This window comes from Cantharellus anzutake, assembly GCF_015039405.1.
Source record: "Cantharellus anzutake strain C23 chromosome Unknown EI90scaffold_92, whole genome shotgun sequence".
Taxonomy (NCBI): Eukaryota; Fungi; Basidiomycota; class Agaricomycetes; order Cantharellales; family Hydnaceae; genus Cantharellus; species Cantharellus anzutake.
The window spans coordinates 267,795-278,151 of NW_024067042.1; positions in this window are offsets into that span (position 1 = coordinate 267,795).

Genomic DNA, 10,357 nt, shown 5'->3' on the forward strand with positions numbered 1-10,357 from the left:
CCCAACCATCATTATGCCATTCACACAGCCAAGTTCATTCGTGACTTTGGTCCTGTATACAGCTTCTGGACATTCCTTTTCGAGCATCTCAATAAAGTCCTCAAAAGTTACAAGTCTAACAATCATGGATGTGGACAGTTGGAGGTCTCCTTCTTTCATGAGTTTCACTGTGCAAACCAGGTGTCACAAATAGTATGTCTAGATATATACACACATCCTTGCTGGGCCACAGTCAGGCTGACAGAATTCCTTCAGCTCAATGAGGCATCCCGGTCATCCAATGTGATTGAGAGTTCAGCTGCAATGTTATTGATAAATGCGAGCTGCGATGATTGTGGCACCATGCAAGCTTTAGCAAGGGAGCTTGAAGATAAGAGGATAGATGGTAAGGCTTGCCAGATCGCCATCCCTGTTGTGTTTGACCACCTCTGGATGTCAGAGGAAGTACCACTCCAGATGGTCATGTTGGGCCCTGCTCTGAAGCGAAAGGTTGAACTAACCATCTCTGAGTCTCTCTCAATAATCCACCATCTTAAACATCGGAATTCCGCCCTGCAGCTGCATCAGTACACTGCACCGAACCCCGATCCAAATAGCATCCCACTGCCAACTCATTGTTGGAATCATCCTATGTTGTAGTCAGGTCAAGAAGATGCCTTGTGTCACAGTCAGCAAAGAACCCTCGGAGCTCATTGGTTGAGGTGGAAATTGCGGGCCAGCGTTATTGTGGGGAGCTCACTCAAGTTTTATTGTTCGATGAGGGTTTAGGTCTTGGTGGCAAAAGAGTATCCTTTGGGTATGTCAAATGGTTCGTTCCGTATCAGCCTCAGAAGCCAACAGTTTGGGTGCGATTGTATGTTGGGATTTTGTTTGCATTTCCCTCACTCAAAACTTATTTAACAGTGAAAAGGATGCTCATATTAAACAATGGAATGTTGGAAAGTGGTGGAATGGTGGTGCATTGACCATAGTCGCCTTAGACTGCATAAAGGGCCATCTTGCATGATTGGAGGTAGAGGTTGAAGGCATCAAACTCTGGCTGACCATCACCATTGATCCTGTAAGGGTGATATCTAAACTTAAGCCCTAATGATTTAAATAGCTAATGCTCTTTTCTTCCTCTAGCATGGAGAAGGTATATAGCCCATAAGTCCTTGTCGTTGCTCAATATGTATATGTTGTTGTTTGTTTATGTTTTCACTCCAACGATGTTCGTTCAAGCAATGGCCAGCACAACCCCCAGCCCAGAGTCTTTTGTCCAAGCAACCTTCTTTATCTACCCAGATGCATGCAGCCGACAGCCCTGTATGTGACTTCACTCATCAGTATGTACTTCTGACCTACATATCTGGATTTTTGCACAGTACATTGCTAAGACTATTTAGATATTTTACAGCAGTTTCTGTGAACAGATACTTAACTAACAGTAGTACTAGTACTAGTACTGGGAGTGGATTCGCTTTCTTGCTCCTCGAGTTGTTGAAGGATTTCCAAGTCTGGCCCATCCACTAATGCATCAGCAACATCCATAGCGTCCCACCAGGGCAACACTTCCATGATTGTCGTCCTCTCCTCCACTTCCACTTTGATTGCTGGGCGTATTAGAGACCTTGGGACTGGCAGCCTCGGAAGTCGCTGTGATAATGTATTTCCATTGTAATCTGCATGTTCTGCAGGTTTGTGGGTGTTTTGGAGGTGCATTCTCTTGTGCTTCGCATGCACCCTTGCCTCCATCTCCAACTTGCAACTTTTATCTGAGGCATAAAGGAACTTAACAAACTTGGCACACAAGTTAGTGTTGTGCAATATTAAAGCTTTGGGTTATGACTTACTTTAGAGCTTCTCCACAGGTTTTGTTTGTGAACCAGGACATTGTCATGCCTCGGGCCTTCAGTGGTTGGAGTTTCGGCTTCCATGTCATTGTCGGAAGACATATGGTCCATAAGTATAACTGACTCCATCTCATCCTGTGTGGTGCTGACTTTACCCACTAAGCCTGCTATGCCTTCATGTGTTAGGTACTGGATCGACGGCCCAAGGAACAAGGCCCCGGGGGGTTGGGCTTCGGCCTCAGCGACTCTGAAGGAGCACTGTGCCCACCTACTGTCTCAGTGCCCACATTTCAAGATGACTTGAGGCTGCCTTGTTAGGGGGGACAAACCATGTCGATATTCAGACTAAAGCTATACTAATGTATTATACATTGTATATATAGTCAGAGGAACTGAATGGGTCAGGTGATGAATTAACAAAAGAACACAGAACAAGGGCCGGCATCCGGGTCAGAATGCATGGTCGTGACATCATGTCTCCTGGCAGCTTTCTGGAGAGAAACTCGATTAACATTAAGATTGCCAATCATCAAGCAAGGATCAACTCACTGCTTTCAACCACGCAATAATTGTGTTTTGTAGTCGTGTGTTTGCCAGACTTTGGCAACCGGCTTCAGTCTGTGACTTAGTCCACTTCGATTTGAGGGAAGTGAAGTACTGCTCTGCTGCATCATTGACATCGTTCTGACTAATCTGTTTTTCAGCGATGTAGATCTTGATTGTCTGTGCTAGACATCAGGAGTTGTGCAAGGGTACACTAGTGGGTCACTTTCACACACCAGATCATTCAAACTGATCCTAACTGCCTCATTTATCACTTTCCAATTAGTTTTTCCCTTAAGCCCCGACCGCCAGTCTGGGATCAGGAGTGGATCCCCATCTTCTCTACATGGTGTCAAGGCACCCTCTGGCAAAGGTGAAGGAAGATCTTCAGCCTCTGGCCTTTTCACATTACAGCCCATTACATCATGCAGTGCCTTTCACACCGGGTCCTGGGCACCCAAGGCTGGATCAGTTGGGCCACCCCACCACTGGTAGATGCAACTCACCCATCCATTGGCTGGCCATTTGTCCTTTGCTGGGCCCTTCCCACCACTTCCATTTCTTGGCTAAGTGTTTGCACTAGTAGCACTAGTACTGGCAGTATCTGCCTCCACTTGTTGAGACATTGTGTCAGGGCCCGACCTGGGACCCGGAAGTACTCTTATGCTATGTGGGCACTCTATGCGGGCACTAAGTTGAGAAGAAGGGTAACCTTCTCAACTCCCTGCACGGTGCCCACAAAAGGAAAGACTGTACAGTTCCCTGGTTGAGCAGTGTGACTATAGGGAGGGTCCGGGTGGCAGTACTCAGAGGGTGTGGGAACATTCTGGGCGAGTTGCTTGCCCAGAATTGTGGCTGTGACCCATGGGAACATTCTGGGCGAGCAGCTCACCCAGAACTGTGGCAGTGTCTGGAGGTCTTCTCACACTTCTGTGCTCACACAAGTGTACAGGGCAGTGAAACAACAAGGGGAGGAGGTAGTGTGGGGTCAGGGCTTGGGTGCTGGGCCTGACATCACCCCCCCTCTATGCCACTTCACCTCGAAGTGGCTGAGGTTCTTGGTTGTGGGGGCCTTCTGGTTTCCCTTTGCCTGGGGGCTGTGGGGTGGGTCCAGTGGAACTCTTCTATGAGGTGTGGTGTCAGAGACCAGGTCAAGACAAAGGAGTGTCTCCATGATGGAGGGCTTCAGCCTCAGCGACTTATGCCAGGAGCGCTGTGCCTAGTAAACACGTCCATGCCCTAACTTACTAACTGGCCACCAGAACTGAAGAGGGTAAACTCTAGTCGATTTTATTACTGGAGTGTAACCTATGTACAAGTGTAGTATATGTAGTTACTGTGAGGGCGGGTCCGCAAATGGCAGAGCCGAGCGGAGCGGAGCTAACGGGGTTTAGACATTAGCCGATTGAATATTACCAACGAGTCGGGTTATGGGGTTAGCAGAAAGGCAGGTGATAACCCAGAAACAGAAAGGAGGGATAGGCCTGAAGGTGAGCTTGCAGGGCAAGCAAGTGTATTGCCCAGTGGAGGCAGGAGTGTGCTAGTGGACGTCGGAGCTGTCCGGAAGCCTTTGGGGCTCTGTACTTAGGGAGGCATAGGTAATAAATTGAAAGGAGGGGGTGGTGACCATCGAGGGGTACTGAGGGGGTTGCAGAATACGGGAGCTCCGAGGTTAGTGGAGAAGGAGCGGGAGTAATTGGAGGGATTGGAGGGATCGGAAGTCGATGGCCAGGGATGGATATGACAGTATCCCCTTCTTAGGCCTGAACCCTTGAAGGCCCAGAATTAGTAAGGTGAGGGGAGCTGTACTTACAGAAAAGAAAAAAATGAAAACAGAAATGAGGAGTGGAGAGAAAGGAGAGAGGAGAGAGGCGTCGGGGTTCCTAAGGGGCTTCGGGTCCAGGCTTATCTGGGTACCGAGAGTGGAACACTTCGACGAGGTCGGAGGTGTGATCAAGTTCCCTGGCAAGGAGCCATTGTGTCTCCTCGTCGGTCCCTTCATAACCTAGCCACTTGACCAGGTAGAGCAACTTGTTGCGTCTATGTTGGTTGATCTTGGAGTCGAGTATCTCCTCGATCTTGTACTCCATTTCGCCTTTGATTTCTATGGGAGGTGGAGGTGGCTGGTGGCGGTTCAGAATGGTGTTCGGGACAGAGGGTTCGATCTGCGAGACATGGAAAACTGGGTGAATGGCTCACATGTTTTCCGGCAGGTGGAGGGTGAGGGAGTGGGTTCCAACGTGGGCAATGATCTCAAATGGGCCAAGGTTCTTCTTGGAGAGCTTTTTGGAGGGTGGGGTGGAGCGGAAATACTTGGCCTTTAGGTAGACCGAGGTTCCTACAGGACTCCGGTGGGAGTCTGCGGGGCCCTGATAACAGATCTGAGCAAGATGCATTTCCTCGCAAAGGAAGTGATGGAGGGAGTCGAGATCTACGGAGTACTCTTGGGCACGTACTGATGTCAGGTCTCGCTCTGGGTGAACGGTGATGTTTGGATGGTAGCCTTTGTTGGCGAAGAACAGGGAAACACCTGTGGTGGCATTCGGAGCATTGTTGTATGCGAACTCTGCGAGAGGCAGGAGTTCGGACCAATTGTCCTGCTGGTAGTTACTGTAGATATGCAGGTACTGCTCGAGCATCTGGTTCATCCGTTCGGTCTGACCGTGTCCTTCTGGATGATAACCGGAGGTGAAGTGGAGGCAGATGTCGAGGGCCTTACCAAGTGAACGGAAAAATGAGAGACAAACTCCGGACCCCTGTCAGAGGTGACGTGGGAAGGAACTCCGTGCTTGGAGAACACATGGAGGAGGAAGAGCTTGGCCAGTTCCGGAGAGGTGATGGTGTCGTGGGTAGGGATGAAAATGCACTGTTTGGACAGGCAGTCCACGACAACCAAGATGGAAGTGAATCTGGAAGAGGAGGGTAGCTGTTCGATGAAATCCATGGAGATGGAGTTCCAAGGACGTTCAGGGATGGGGAGTTGTTTGAGTAAGCCGTAAGGCTTATGATGGGGGACTTTGGCATGGGCACAAGAAGTGCAGGAGGATACATAACTCTTGACAAAGTTACAGATGCCCGGCCAGGTATATTCACGACGCACTAGATCCAGGGTCCGGTTTTGACCGAAGTGCCCAGAAAGTTGGTGGTCATGTTTGTCTCGCAAAACGCAGAGACGGAGATCGTTAGAGTCCGGGACGTAAATGCGGTTGTCCAGCCTTAACAGGCCTTCAGCATCAACGGACCAGCGGGAATTGGGGAGGTTGGGGGAAGCGAGATGAGAAGAGATTGTGGTGTCGGAGGAGAGGGAGGCTAGAATGTCTCGATGAAGAGCCTCTGTGTCGATGAGTATGGCTGCTTGGATTACTGTGGCAGCTAGGAACATAGCTCGTAAGGACGCAGTGAGCTGCTCCGAAGTGAAGACCAGTCGGAAGTTCTGCGGATTGACGCAAGCGTAGTCCATATCCCCTTCTTTGGGATAGACATCCCAACATCTAGTCAATGCATCCGGTTTTACTCCGAGTCTTCCAGGATGGAATTGGACAGTCATGTGGAACTGGGAGAGGAACTCCAACCAGCGGGCTTGCCACCGGGTCAAGAGTTTGGTGGTGGAAAAATACTCGAGGTTCTTGTGGTCGGTGACGACGTCGATTGGGGTTCCTGAACCTTCCAGGTAATGACGCCATGATCGGAATGCATCATGAATGGCAAGCAGTTCCTTATCATGGGTGTCATAATTGAGCTCCGGTGCCGAGAGTGTTCTAGAGCAGAAAGCGACGGGGTGAATCTCTCTGTCATCACAGCAGATGGACAGGATTCCAGAGATTGCATAGTTGGAGGCGTTGGTTTCTACAATGAGGGGGGTGTCAGGTAGCCAATGTGTGAGGATAGGAGCAGAAGTGAAGGCTTCTTTCAAGGTGTTGAAAGCAGAGCAACAATCGTCAGAGAATAACCAGGGGGCTCCTTTACGCGTGAGGCGCGTCAAGGGGACCACAATGTCGGAGTATTGGTGGATGAAACGCCGATAGAAGTTAGCGAAGCCAAGGAAGGATTGGACATCCTTGACTTTACGGGGCTCAGGCCAATCTTGGACGGCTTTAACCTTCTCGATGGACATGGTGAGTCCGGAGGGAGAGAGGCAGTATCCGAGATATTCTGTAGTGTCCATATGAAACTCGCATTTCTTCGGATTGGTGTATAGGCCGTGTTTGCGGAGTCTCCTAAGAACTTCTCGGACATGCTCCTGATGTGAAGCCATGTCTTCCGAGTAGGTAAGGATGTCGTCTAGGTAGACTACCACAGAAACGTCCAAGAGGTCGGCAAAGATCGTGTTGACGAATCGCTGGAAGGCTGCAGGTGCATTTGTAAGACCGAATGCCATGACAAGCCACTCATAGGAACCATAGTGCATGCAGAAGGAGGTCTTCCATTCATCGCCTGCTGCAATGTGAACCAGGTGGTAAGCATGCCGGAGGTCGAGTCTGGTGTAGACTGTGGCATGGCTAGGTGCGTCAAGGAGGTCGGAGATGCAGGGGAGTGGGTAGTGATCCTTTTTGGTGATCTTGTTCAGCCCTCGGAAGTCAACACAAAGATGGAGGGATCCATCCTTCTTGCGGACAAAGAGGACCAGTGCTGCATGAGCGGAAGTGGCAGGACGAATGAACCCGGAGGCCAGGTGTTCATCTAAGAACGCCCGGAGGGCCTTGAGTTCCGAAGTAGAGAGAGAGTACATAGTACCCAAGGGAGGAGAAGTGCCTTCCTCAAGGTCGATCTTTAGGTCGTGCTCACAGTGCGGTGCCAGCATCGAGGCTTTGCTCTTACTGAACACATCCGCAAACTCATGATACTCCTTCGGAATGGCCGAGAGGTCGACGGACTTGGTGTGGGATGAGGCAGCCCTCAAGCGGCTTTCCTCGGAAGGGATGGTTAGGCTGAAGGATACCAATCCTTCGAGTCGACAAGCCTTCGCAAATGCGGAACGGCTGACAAACTCGATAGATGGTAATGGAGGAATGGGAGCCTGTGACTGAGGTGCTGGCGAAACATCAGATGGTTGGATGTTGGATGACAGCAATAGTACCGGAGATGACAGGGGAGAGCTCGGAGTAACTGTCTTGGTAGGTTCGGAAGTTCGGAACGTAATACTGCTTGAGACCCAGTCAATCGGTGGATTGTAGCGGGTAAGCCAGTTGTGTCCTAGGACTAAGGAACAAGATCCATCCAGCGACGTGACAAAGAAAGTCGTGGGGGTGATGTTTCCGGAAGCGAAGCGGAGGGGAATATCAATGGCACGGGTTATGATTGAGTTGGTGCTACCGTCAACTAGGCATAGTTGTAGGGGTTTAATCTGGTATGTCTTCAAGGCCAACTTCTTTACAAATGTGTTGTCGATGAAGGAGTCCGAAGACCCAGAGTCTATGAGTGTGGGTACGTTCTCATAGGAGGGAAAAAGTTTATTTTGTGTCCTATTATTGGATGGAGGAGAAGGAACAGGAGAAGAGAAAGAGGAGAAACAGAGAGAGGTGGATCGATCTACGGAAGTAGTTGGAGGAGGCAGAGGAGAGAGTGGTACATCAGCAACACTATCTACAACGGGTAGAACATTAACCGGGGGGTCAACATTGAGAGGGGAAAATAGACCATTTGAGAGAGAAAAAGAAACAGGAATATGGAGGGAGGATAAGTCGGAGATGGAAGACACATTTAAATGCACTTCTTTGAGCGCATGGAAGGAAGGATCGCAACCCCCGGTCCATGCGGAGTCCACAGGGGTGCGGACTAATTTTTTGCTTCTGCGGAAGCGGATCCTTGCTCCTCGGTCTGGGCCGAACGGGCCTTAGATGCACGAGAAGAAGACTTGGGGCAATCCTTGACCATATGGCCAGACAGACTGCAGAAATACAAAGTTTCTTGTCAAGACGATGCTTATGCTCTTGTGGCGTGAGCTTGCCATTGTCTCCGAGTTTAGATGAAAGGTCCAGTTTAGCGGAGCTGGCCTCGGACTTCTTGTTGTCCTTCGGAGGCTTGCTACCAGAAGCGGAGTTGAAAGAGGAGGAGGAAGGGATGGGGTCGGAACAAGAAGCGGTGTTGGACTTGTCGAAAACATTAGAGGAGGAAGGTTTCGCATGACGTGTAACTTCAGATTTACGCTCCCAATAGCGCACATCGAGAGTTTGTGACAAGGTGCGAAGTTCCGAAAGAGTAGAAGGTTTACCTACTCTGGCAATATCGTCTTTGATACGTTCCGGCAATCCGTTATAGAAAAAACGACGAAGCGCAGCTTCTCCATAACCATGAAGTTGAGAGGCGTGTCGGTTGAACTCGACAACGTATTTATTGATGTGGTGCCCATCCTTCATGTCCAGGGTCATTAGTTGAACTTTGGCATCGCCCACAGGATCATGAGGACCGAAGTTCATTTGAAGTTCGTTGACAAACTCTTGTAGTTATTCATCCATCGCGGACGAAGAGTAGAATTTTGGTCGAATAATAGATCCGGTTTGAACCAATCGAGGGCCATTCCCTTGAGGTAGGACTGCGCAAAGATGACCTTAGCGCAGTCACTAGCAAAAGCAAGGGGACGGTCCTGGAAATTGAGTTTGCATTGGACCAGAAATACTCGGAGTTCTCGGGGATCTTTCCCGTCAAACTGTTCGGGCTCATGGACCTTGGTCCGGAGAGCAGAGGATGGTGGAGGTGGTGGATGACCGGTGTGACGAGCCAAGCTGGCAATGGCTTGGGCTAATTGTGCAATAGCCACATTGGGGATGGGAGGATCAGCAGGAGGAGGGTCGATGAAGTCAGGGACCTTGGAACCAAGTCCAAAGAAGTGGACGGGGTCTATGGGTTGTTCCATGGTGTCTCCGAAGTCGGAATCTGCAACTGGTGATCGATTCCTAATGGGGCGCATGATCAGGGTCGATGGGAGAGGGGTTTCAAGATTAGAAAAGCTTCGAAACTCAACTGGGTTTCTCGCCAATTGACTAGGACCAGGCTGTGAGGGTTCTGGGGACAGCGAGGCAGAGTTGGGAACTAATGTGCATAGTTGCGAACAAGTGCAAGGTGTCAGGGGACAGACCCCAGGTCCCCATGACCCCTCTCTACAGTCCACAGTCTGGCCTGTAAACACAGCCCATCTCAGGGCATAGCTACTGTGGGTAAGAAAGTGATATAAACAAAGGGGCAAGTAGATACACTTGCCTACTGTGGGTAAGAAAGTGATATAAACAAAGGGGCAAGTAGATACACTTGCCTACTGTGGGTAAGAAAGTGAGAAGAAGGTTAACTTCTCACTTTCCCACAGTGGCCCCAATATGGCGAAAACTTCCGGGGATACCTGGAAGTCACATGAGGTGGGATCCGGGAGTCGGATCATGCGGCGTGCGGCGCAGGAAGTGCGCGGGAAGTGGAGCGGGTCCGGACGTGGGTCCGGGTCCGGGCTAAGTCAGGGTATGTGCCCTGACACAAGGGGCTTTTGGTGCCATACAAGACGTGTACTAGTCAGGGAGTAATAAAATACTGTCAGAGACCGGGTCGAGACGAAGGAGTGTCTCCGTGATGGAGGGCTTTGGCCTCAGCGACTTATGCCAGGAGCGCTGTGCCTAGTAAACACGTCCATGCCCTAACTTACTAACTGGCCACCAGAACTGAAGAGGGTAAACTCTAGTCGATTTTATTACTGGGGTGTAACCTATGTACAAGTGTAGTATATATATAGTTACAGCGAGGGCAGGTCCGCAAATGGCGGAGCCGAGCCGAGCGGAGCTAATGGAGTTTAGACATTAGCTGATTGAGTATTACCGATGAGTCAGGTTATGGGGTTAGCGGAAAGGCAGGTGATAACCCAGAAACGGAAAGGAGGGATAGGCCCGAAGGTGAGCTTGCAGGGCAAGCAAGTGTATTGCTGTCAGGGCACACCCGCCCAACCCTGCGCCGCACCCCGCGCCTACCCCGCTTTCCTTGCTATCACCCCCCACCCCTCCTTT